The 10,970-nt window shown below is 41.3% G+C and overlaps 1 pseudogene; it reads left to right on the forward strand.

The window, feature by feature from the left end:
• The first annotated feature begins 3,692 nt into the window (after window positions 1-3,692).
• LOC104491705 lies at window positions 3,693-5,126 on the forward strand (annotated as a pseudogene).
• Window positions 5,127-10,970: the final 5,844 nt, after the last annotated feature.

Genomic DNA, 10,970 nt, shown 5'->3' on the forward strand with positions numbered 1-10,970 from the left:
ACCCTCTGGATGTGACCATCCAACTAATTCAGTATCCAGCGAACAGTCCACCCTTCAAATCCGTTTTATCAAATCAAATCACATCACCTTCAATTTAGAGAGAAGTATATTGTGTGTGACTATGTCAAAGGCTTAACAGAAGTCCAGGTAGATGACATCCAGAGCTCTTCCCCTGTCTGCTGTCACTCCATCATAATAGGGTAGGTTGCTCAGGAAGGACTTGCTTTTGGTGAAGCGATGCTGACTGTCTCAAATCACCTGCCTGTCCTTCATGTGCATTAGCAGAGCTTTTAGGAGGTTCTGTTCCATGTTCTTCCCAGGCACAGAGGTGAGACTGACAGGTTGGTAGTTTCCGGAGTCCTCCTTTCTTCCCTTTTTAAAAACGGGTGCAACATTTCCCCTTTTCCCGTCACCAGGGACTTCACCTGACTGCCAGGGCTTTCCAAATATGATGGAGAGTGGCCAGGCAACTGCTTCAGCCAATTCCCTCAGGAGTCTCGAATGCATCTTGACAGGTCCCATAGCCTTACGTATGTTCATGTTCCTTAGCTGGTCGTGAACATGATCTTCTCTTCCAGTGAGAGGGGCTTTGCCTCCCTGTTCTCCGTCTGGTGGTCCGTTGACTCAGGAGGTATAAGAAGAGAGGTTATCAGTGAAGGGCGAGGCAGAAAAGTTGTTGAGTTCCTCAGCCTTCTCCTCATTTGTTTTTATCAGCTTGTCAGTCATGTATGTTTTCTTTAACCTTCCTTTTCTGGCTGACATACCTGTAGAAGCCCTTCTTATTAATCTTTGTTTCCCTTGCCAAGTTCAGCTCCAGCCACACCTTGGCCTTCCTGACCTCATGCCTACACAACCGGGCAGTGTCCCTGTACTCTCCCCAGAGTTCCTGTCTCTGCTTCCACGGCCTGTGATGTTCCTCTTCAGTTTGACCAGCAGGTCTCGACTCAGCCTTGCCGGTCTCTTCTCTTCCTTGCTTGATTTCTTACTCCTGGCGATCAAGAGCTCTTGTGCTCTATGGAAAGTGCCATAAGATTCGCCAGCTCTGTTCTGCTCCCTTGTCCCCGGGACTCTTGCCCGGGGGGTCTTCAGTTTGACCAGCAGGTCTCGACTCAGCCTTGCCGGTCTCTTCTCTTCCTTGCTTGATTTCTTACTCCTGGCGATCAAGAGCTCTTGTGCTCTATGGAAAGTGCCATAAGATTCGCCAGCTCTGTTCTGCTCCCTTGTCCCCGGGACTGTTTCCCGGGGGGGTCCTATTGACTAACTCCTTGAGGTGCTGGAAGGCTTCCTTCCTAAAATTCAGGGTCCTGACTTTACCTCTTCGCCTGACCCATATCCCTCTGCACTGTGAATTCCACCAGCACATGATCACAGCAGCCCAGGCTGCCTCCAGTCTTGAAATTACTGATGACCTCACTTGCATTGGTGATCACTGGATCCCATATCACATCCTTTCTGCTGGAGCTGTCTAATACCTGGCCTAAGAAGCTGTCCTCCATGCACTCCAGGAGTCTCCTGGGTTGCCCACAGGTCACTGTGCTACTTTTCCAGCAGATGTTGGGGTGGTTGAAGTGCCCCAGCAGGACAAGAGCCTACAAGTACAATGCCTCCTGTAGCTGGAGTAAGAAGGCTTTGTCAGCAGGCTCTCCTTAGTCAGGTGGCCCATAGTAGACACCAACCACAAGGTTCCTTTTATTGCTTTGGTTTCTAATTCTCACCCATATCCTTTTAACTTGCTCATGGCTATTTTTCAGGGACAGCTCTTCATGTTCTATCCATTTCTTGACAAAGAGGGGAACACCTCCACCACTCCTTCCTTGTCTGTCCCTTCTGAACAGCCTGTAGCCATCAATAGTCATGTTCCAGTCATGGGATTAGTCCCACCACGTTTCAATAATGGTGATCAGGTCACACCTTTCTAGTAGCATGGTGGCCTCCAACTCCTTCTGTTTGTTGTCCATGCTGCTTCCATTGGTGTAGAGACACTTCACCTGGGCTGCCGGCCACATCACCTTCTTGGAGGAACACTCCTTAATTCCTTTGAGGTGTTTCACCAGTGTTTCCCTTTCAGCTCCTATTACCTCAGGAGCCCACAGCTCATCTCTGAAAGATTTCACCTGTGCTGCAGTGTCCTCAGCACGCCTCAGAACATCTGGATGAGGGCCCTTGCTAGCATCTTACCCCTTTAACCATGGCATGTTATCCCACAGCTTGTCACAGGACAAAAAGTAGATCTCTACTCTAGTTACATGGAACTACCTGATGCGGTTAGTTGGGTTGAGGATTGCCCCCTTAAGTTAGGTTGGACATTAAAAATATTTGATGTCTTCTGCTAGGCTGGGAAAATAATTTCTGTTGCAGCTTTTGTAAGCACTTAGGTAGTGACCTACTGTTAACAAAAAGGTTCTTGTGTCCTGGTTCAAATACTTCAGAATACAAGAGACAAACAAATCTCTAACACACCTAGCTCATGAGGAAATGTAAACACTTCATAAAAGTAAGTTTGTTTGGGACATGGTGTCCAAGTGTTTGAATTATTTTATAATCTGCTGGTGAATTTCAACTGTATCCATTGGGAAAATACAAGTTTCAAAAAATTAATTTCCTGAAAGTTTCATGAAAACAGGGTAGAGAAGACCATGAAAGAACTGTAATGGAAAAAAAAGGAGAGTTTGGAGCTTGCATCTGAGTACAACTGAAGAAATCAAAGCGGGAATAAGTTTTACCAAAGCTTTGACAGTAGGAAGAGTTTCAGGTGAGACCTATTGTTCTTTAGCCACCTGAACTGATCTTCCATGCGACTTACGCTCCAGGAAATGCAATGTTCTTAGTTTCAATGCATGTGAAACAACTTATGGACTACAATGAAGTGCAATGCCACTACCAGCAACATGACAAGATAGTATTTTTCAGATATTTAAAGTATATATAAATGATTAATAAATATTTTAATTTACGCATCGTTGTTCTTCCAGCCATGTATTACTTGGATTTGTAAGTACGTGCATGTGTCTATGTGTGTAGGCAAAAAGGATTAACATGGTTGTTTAAACAGTGGATGCATTTCTTTGAATTTGCTCACTTTTGAAGAGCTGGAGCCTTTATCCTTGATCTGTTGTCTAGATCTCCAACCCTATAATCTACAGTGTGCAGATTGCCTTGTAATCACAGGAAGCTATTGGACCTTGTACTACTGAACAAAGCAGGTCTGGCTGGGGACGTGAAGATTGAGGGCAGTCTTAGCCGCAGTGACCATGAGATGGTGGAGTTCAGGATCACATGAGGAAGAATCAGGGCAATAAGCAGTATTGCAACCCTGGACTTCAGGAGAGCTAACTGGCCTCTTCAAAGATAGCTGCAGTGACCATGAGATGGTGGAGTTCAGGATCACATGAGGAAGAATCAGGGCAATAAGCAGTATTGCAACCCTGGACTTCAGGAGAGCTAACTGGCCTCTTCAAAGACCTACTTGGTGGAACCCCAGGGGTTAGGACTTTACAAGGTAGTGGGGCCCAAGACAGTTGGTTAATATTCAAGCACCACTTCCTCTAAACTCAACATAGTTGCATTCCTGTGAGTAAAAAATTAAGTAGGGAAGACAGGAGACCTGCACTGATGAGCAAGGATCTTCTGGATAATCTCAGATATAAGAAAGAAGTTTACAGAAAGTGGAAATAAAGGACTATTCACTTGGGATGAATTCAGGAATGTTGTCAGAGTGTGCAGGAGGATGCAACGAGGCTAAGGCCTGCTTGGAATTAAATCTGACAAAGGATGTAAAAGGCAACAAGAAGGGCTTCTTTAAGTACATCACTAGGAAAAGAAAGACTAGGGAAAATGTGGACCCGCCGATGAATGGGGTGGGTGCCCTGGTGACAGAAGATACAAAGAAGGCAGAGTTACTGAATGCTGCTTTTGCTTCAGTCTTTATCATTAAGACCATTCTTCAGGAATTGCAGTCCATGAAGGCAAGAGAGAAAATCTGGAGGAAGGAGGACTCTTCCTTGGTCAAGGAGAGTTAGAGAATACGTAGACAAGGTGGACACCCACAAATCCTTGGGTCCTGATGGGATGCACTGAGTGCTGAAGGAGCTGTCTGGTATTATTGCTAAGACACACTCCATCATTTTTGAAATGTCAAGGAGAAATGTCAGGGAGAGGTACCTGAGGACTGGTGGAAAGCCAGTGTTCAAAAAGGGCAGGGAAGACCCAAGAAGCTATATTCCTAGACAGCCTCACCTTCATCCCAGGAAAGGTGATGGAACATCTCCTTCTGGATGTCAGCTGTAAACAAGTGGAGGAAATGAAAGTTATCTGGAGTAGTCAACATGGATTCCCCAAGGTGAAATCATGCCTGACCAATCTGACAGCCTTCTATGTTTGCATGACAGGATGGATAGATGAGGGAGGGAAGTGGGTGTTGTCTACTTTGCCTTCAGCAATGCTTTTCATGCTGTCTCCCATAACATCCTCATAGTAAGCGTAGGCAGTGTGGGTTGAGTGGACAGGATTGAGAACTGAGAATGACAAAGCTCAGAGGGTTGTGATCAGCAGCACAGAATCTAGTTGGAGGCCTGAAGGTGGTGGTGTTCTGCAGAGGTCAGTAATTGGTCCAGTCTTTTTCAAGATATTCATCTATGACCTGGATGAAGGAGAGGGTGTACTCTCAGCAAGTTTGTTAATGATACAGAACTGGGAGGAGTGGCTGACACACCAGAAGGCTCTGCTGCCATTCAGCGAGATCTGGACAGGCAGGAGAGTTGGGCAGAGAGGAAATGAATGAAGTTCAACAAGGGCAAGTGTAGAGTCCTGTACCTGCAGAGGAATAACTCTGTGCACCAGTACAGTTTAGGAGCTGACCTGCTGGAAAACATTCCATAGAGAAGGACCTGTGAGTCCTGGTAGACAACAAACTAACCATAAGCCAGCAGTGTGCTCTTCTGGACAAGAAGGCCAGTGATATCCTGGGGTGCATTAAGAGAATTGTGACCAGTAGGTCGAGGGAGGTTCTCCTCCCCCTCTACTCTGCCCTAGTAATGTCATATCTAGGAGTACTGTGTCCATTCTGGTCTTTCCAGTTTAAGAGAGACAAGGAACTACTGGAGAGAGTCCAATGGAAGGCTGATTAGCACACAAAGGTGATTAGCATCTCTGTTACAAGGAAAGACTGAGAGACCTGGTTCTGTTTAGCCTGGAGAAGACTGAGAGGGGATCTTATCAATGCTTATAAATATCTAAACAGCAGGTCTTAAGACGATGGGTCGAGACTCTTTTCAGTGTGCCCAGTGATAGGACAAGAGGCAATGGACAGAAACTGGAACACAGGAAGTTCCATGTGAACATGAGGAAAAACTTCTTTCCTTTGAGGGTGGCAGAGCACTGGAACAGGCCGCCCAGAGATGTTTAGTATCTCCTCCGGAGATACTAAAAACCCACCTGGACGTGGTCCTGTGCAACCTGCTCTAGGTGAACCTGCTTTAGATTCCCAGAGGTCCTTTCCAACCCCTACCATCATGTGATTCTGTGATTTTGTATATTGTGTGCTTCACAGCTGGAGCGGCTGCTAACTGAAACCTCCTGGTGCTTATGCTAAGATTCTTGTAAAAACCTTTCTAACTGAAGATTGTCATTTTTGAAGGATCATTCATTAGTATTAGCCTGTGTGAAATTTTGTGAAGACTGTGGGGAGACAAGTTAATACTGACCTGTGTGATTTCATCACTCAGGAAAAAGAGACTTTGACACTATCACAGGAAGTTCTATGCAGAAGTCAGCTGAGCAGAGATCAAAAAACTAATTTAACAGTAAAAATTACTAGAAAAAGAGTAGAGAAGAAATCAGAAAACTGTGTTACTATGTAAATCTGTATTCCCATCTTTAGTCTCCTTACCTTCAAAGAACGTGTTAGGATTTGAAAAGATGCAGGAGCAGAGAGGGGTAGTCAGGCTTCTCTAAGAAGAAGACACTTTCATGGACTAAGTATGTAGTCTGGAAAATATGGTTGTGAGGGGAATAGAGTTTGGTAGCTCACAGAAAGGATGTGAGTGGTTAAAAGGGGAAAACTGTTTTCTATTCCTCCCTATGCATGAACTGTGGGTCACCAGTTAAAGCTACGAGGTAGTTGATTTAAACACAGTAGAGAAGTACATTTTGTATAAGCAATGATTCAGCTATGGAACTTACTGTTGAGCGACTGTGAGGTATACCAACATCCTAGCTGAGTCCAAAAATTATTGACTTGGATAAGTCCTAAAGGTAAAGACTGTGAAAAACTGCATGAGTGTACTGTGAGAGATCTCACTGAGTGATTGACAGTATCTATGCTTTTTTCCTGACCTTTAGAGGCCACTATGAGGGCATTTGGTTTGTTGCAGTACAGTACATACTTTTTATAGAGTATTTGAATTCTGGCTGCATCTATAGGGAGGGAAGAAAGCTAACAAAAATGTTCAAAATAGTGGTATTATTTACATTATTCCACTGCATTCATCACTGTTTTTTTAATGAAATATCATTTTAAATTAGATTGCAATTCTACAGCTTTTGGTAATACACTCGTTATCTCTAAGATAGATGAATCATCATAGAATCACAGAATCACAGACTTCTTTGGGATGAAAAGGACCTTTAAAGATCATGTAGTCCAACCTCCTGCCAGGGATTTCTTCCACTAGATGAGGTTGCTTAAAGCCCCATCTAACCTGACTTTGAACACTTCCAGTAAGGGTGTATCCACAACTTCTGGATGTGTGGATGACTAATTAGTGCAGAATGTATGGATAACTAATTGGTACAGATATCCTGTGCATTTGGTTTAAATCACAAACTAATTTTGAATTACAACTGTAAATAATGTACACACTAATAATTTATAGACTAAAATTATTTGGATCTGCATTTGTATTCAGGAAAGATTTAGGCATCTACATGTTAATAGGCGTTTGGTGTCTGGACACAAAGCAGCTTACCTGATTATGCATGCTGCTTGAAGATTTGGCCGAGTTTCAAAAGCAACTTGTCATTCTGTGTGACTGTTTGTTGATGCCGAAATATAGCAGTAGGGTCTGGCTTTTCAAATATTTAGGCTTGGCCCTGTCTACCAGGCTTCTCAAAACAGTTACATAAGGTTATACTCAGAAGTGTTCAGAAATTTTAAGATAAAAACTGATGAACAAGGGAATCTTTGCAAGTTAGCTAGGCAATGATTGCAGTATATTAGTCATTCTTCTCCTTTTAGCATTAATCAGAAGTATTTATACCTTTTACTTTTAATCACATGTCATACCAGATCTGAAATCTGAAAGCTAATCCACAGTTGTTTGGTCATTCCCAGTATCACTTCAAGAATTAGATACTAAAGTTTTTCTACAATACTGTTTATTTTTCAACAGGAGGTTGTTAAAGGCAATTGAGAATCTCTCTACCTCCATTACATAGTTTCTGTCCTTTTGCTAGCAATTATTGATTTACTTTAGCAAATCTTAGCCATGGCAAGGTCAAGCAACAACGATTGCTACTCAGCTGTAACTAAGAGACAAATCCCGAATTCTACAGACTATCTGAAACTCCTGTCTTAAATAAATAAAACTTCTGTATGTTTAAACCCCCGGCCTTGTTCCATACATTGCAAGTATCAGGTCTCTTCTAAATCTTATCTGGCTCTCACACTACCCTAGAAATAGGCACTATGAAAACTGCATGAAATTACATGAACATAATGTCCTAATTTCACCAGATACATAGATGGGGCACCCCAAATTATCTTTCATGAAGTTTCTGCATGGGGTGTTCTTCAACTAACACATAATTATGTACTGTTTTGAGCACTGCTGGATGGCAGTATCTCCAGGGATTTCAAAAGACTAATTAAAAGCTTTTTTTGAATTATTTTACTCGTGCAACCAGTCACAAGCAATTTCCAAATTGCTTCCTCTTGAGGTCAAATTATTGATGCAGTTGTCCAAGTCAGCCGGCTTGAAAAGAAGCCGTAATTAGAAACATGATCAATGGAAACCGACTTAGTTCAAATATCTAATAGATGTTTCAAATGACAAGGAATAGTTACAAGAGTTAGAAGTTATAAGCTTTGTGGGATATGACAGTAATAATTATTTTTATGTGTGTCACCCTTCAGAATGTGAAAACCAGCTTGTGTCATCAAAGTCTTTTTAAAAATATGGAATTACTACTGTACATTAAAAACTTGGTGAAATATCCTGGCAAAAATCCTGCCTACTTATTTCAAAGAGCCGAAAATTTCTACAATATTTGTGCACAATCAAAAGCAGAAGCTAAAAGAACAATTAAAATAACCAGAATATATATTTTTTAATTTCTGGTTTGATTTTCCTACAGAGTATTCCTACATCTAGTTTGCAACCCAAAGCTCTAGTCTAATGCCCAGTGTGAAACCTTTCTTTGGGTATTGGATATGGTCTTTTGAAAAGCTTTTTTGGCTTTTCCTTTCTTGATACCTAAACATTTTTACTTCAACAGAGTTCAACTATTCCAGCTGCAAACTCAATCTGGCTAGCCTTCGGTATTGATTTGCTTCCAGTTTCAATGACAGCAAAATTTGCTTTCTTGGGTCATTATTCAGATAACTTGGATCCCTGTTTTCCATATCCTAAGAAATGTTTGTCCTTATTAATAATGATTTATTAATTATCAAGTCAGTTGCACCGTTCTGACCTTAATATGTTTGCTATAGGGTCAAGTCAGTAGTTCAAAGTGAGGTAGAAACTCCTAGCAATAACTAGTTTAAGCATAATCCAATTGCATTGTCAGAACATTTTGTTCATGAAAAACAGTACTTTAAAATCTGTGGTCATAAGATGCTGTTTATTATTTCCTCCTAGTTTTTCTCATGTCAGTTGTGCTCTGTTGACAAGTGAAAAGCGCTTTTTTTTTACAAACTTTTTTGCTGTTTAATTCCCAAGGGATCTGAACGGCCAAAAGATCAACAGAAAGACAAAGGTAAAGAGCAAAGAGCCTGACATGACAGAGAAAATGAGAATGGAGAGATTGGTGAAGCTCAGTCAGTAAACAACAGACCTACACCAGAGCTCATAGTGCCCCAATAGCCACAAGCACAGTTTTGAATTGGATTTGGAAGTGAAGAGAAATCCAGTAAAAGAGAGAGAGTGTTACTGGCCTTTCTGGTGTGGAAGATTAGCTTAGCTTACTGAAAAGCACAAATATTTAGCATATTTTCTTTAAAATATCTTTGAGCTCTTGTGTGTTTATTAAAAATGCTTCTAAAATACGGCAAACGCTACCAGCACATACCTAGAGAGACCGTACATATTGCACACTGCTAGTAAATACAGTTTACTCAGACATAGGAATCTTTCTATCTTTTCTGTCACCTGAAGTGTGAAAGACATGGGAATAGGAGTACAGCTATGGCATGAAAATGGAAATGTAGAAATTATTTTACAAAGTGTTCTGGTTCCTGCATGAATTACAGCAAAACCAGGGCTGACTTGAAGAAGTGCTCCCCCACTTGGAGGAGTGGGGGAGGCAATGATTGATTTAAAGGAACTAAATGTCCATACTATACTCCAAAATGTAGGTACTGTGGTTGAGGTTGTCAAGCATGTGTTTCTGTACATAATTAACCGTTGAGATTGCTGATAGTAAATTTTCCATTTCAATACTGGATGTACAGTTCAACTGCGTAATATTTCTAATGGTTTGGAAATGAGGCTTGCAAAGAAGAATACTTTGAAGAAGTATTCTAATCCATCACTTTTCCCAATTTACTGAAAAAGGACAGTATTACATATAAAATATACTGTATTATTCATGCATTTCGTAACTTGTATTGAAGCAGCTTTCAGAAGAATCAATTTTTTGTTGTGGTTGTGCACTTCTATGTTCATCCTTTTCTCCTCCCCTGAAAACTGATGGGGGTATTAATTTTAATATACCTCCACGTGTAGCGTTTATACATTTACTTGAATCTGATCTGGTGGTACAGTCAGGTTATGTGTGAAACTGTGTAAACGAAAAGCTATCATCCACTTTGTAATTTTCAACCTTCTTAGCACACAGTTGGTACTCAGATTGCTGAGTCTAATTCCAGAACTGATTTGTATTAATATCACGCATTTTTGAAACTTCTATCTGGTTGCAGCTTTGCAATGACTTTCAGTTTATTTTTGCTATGATATCACATGTGGTAGATATCAATGCTATGATATCAATGTGGTAGAATTAAGATTAGCTTTTGGGAGAATGTCACTCAGTGAGGTCGGATTCTTTACTGATTCTGTCCATCTTCTGTGCTGCGAAACCCACTCAGGGCCAAGAAAAATAGGCAATTATTCATGTATGGGCATACTTCTATGGAGCAATGGTAGGGACTATCACACGAGAAGCAGACGAGAACTTACTCGGCATCCCTTATCTCCTGTATACAGAAGCACATAATGTGAACTGTCTGTCCAGTGTTCATGCTTGATGCCAGTGCATTCTAGCATACTCTAATGGATTTCCTTCTTGGAAATACTCCTTTCCTTCCTTCTAGGCACTCCGTGATCAATAACAGATGAAGTAAATAGTATTTATTTTGTAGAAGTCTATACCACTTCATAATTCACTTGCACTCCAAAAACAGAATTCCTTCTGCTATCATCTGCAAAGAGTTTAACCTAGTAGAAGATACAATCAGTACTGAAAAGTCACCAGAGGTGAAGTGCATCACTCTCAAGACAGATGGGTGCCTAGTGCAAAACTGGGTCCAGTTGCTTTTTAGTATGCCTTCACACTGAATACTGCTTCCAGGTAAAACCAGTCTTTTTTAATTAAGCTGCATGATGAGTATAACCAGACAAATTATCTCCAATGCTGATAGATGCTTTTTGTGCTCCCGGATGTCTTCAATGTGACACTGATTTGTATCATACATTTGCTACCAGTGATGTACAAACATATGTAAATTATTTTCTGTTTCTGATGTGTTTTTTAAA

The sequence above is a fragment of the Buceros rhinoceros genome, unplaced genomic scaffold (genome assembly GCF_000710305.1).
Source record: "Buceros rhinoceros silvestris isolate BGI_N320 unplaced genomic scaffold, ASM71030v1 scaffold13214, whole genome shotgun sequence".
In the NCBI taxonomy this organism is placed as follows: Eukaryota; Metazoa; Chordata; class Aves; order Bucerotiformes; family Bucerotidae; genus Buceros; species Buceros rhinoceros.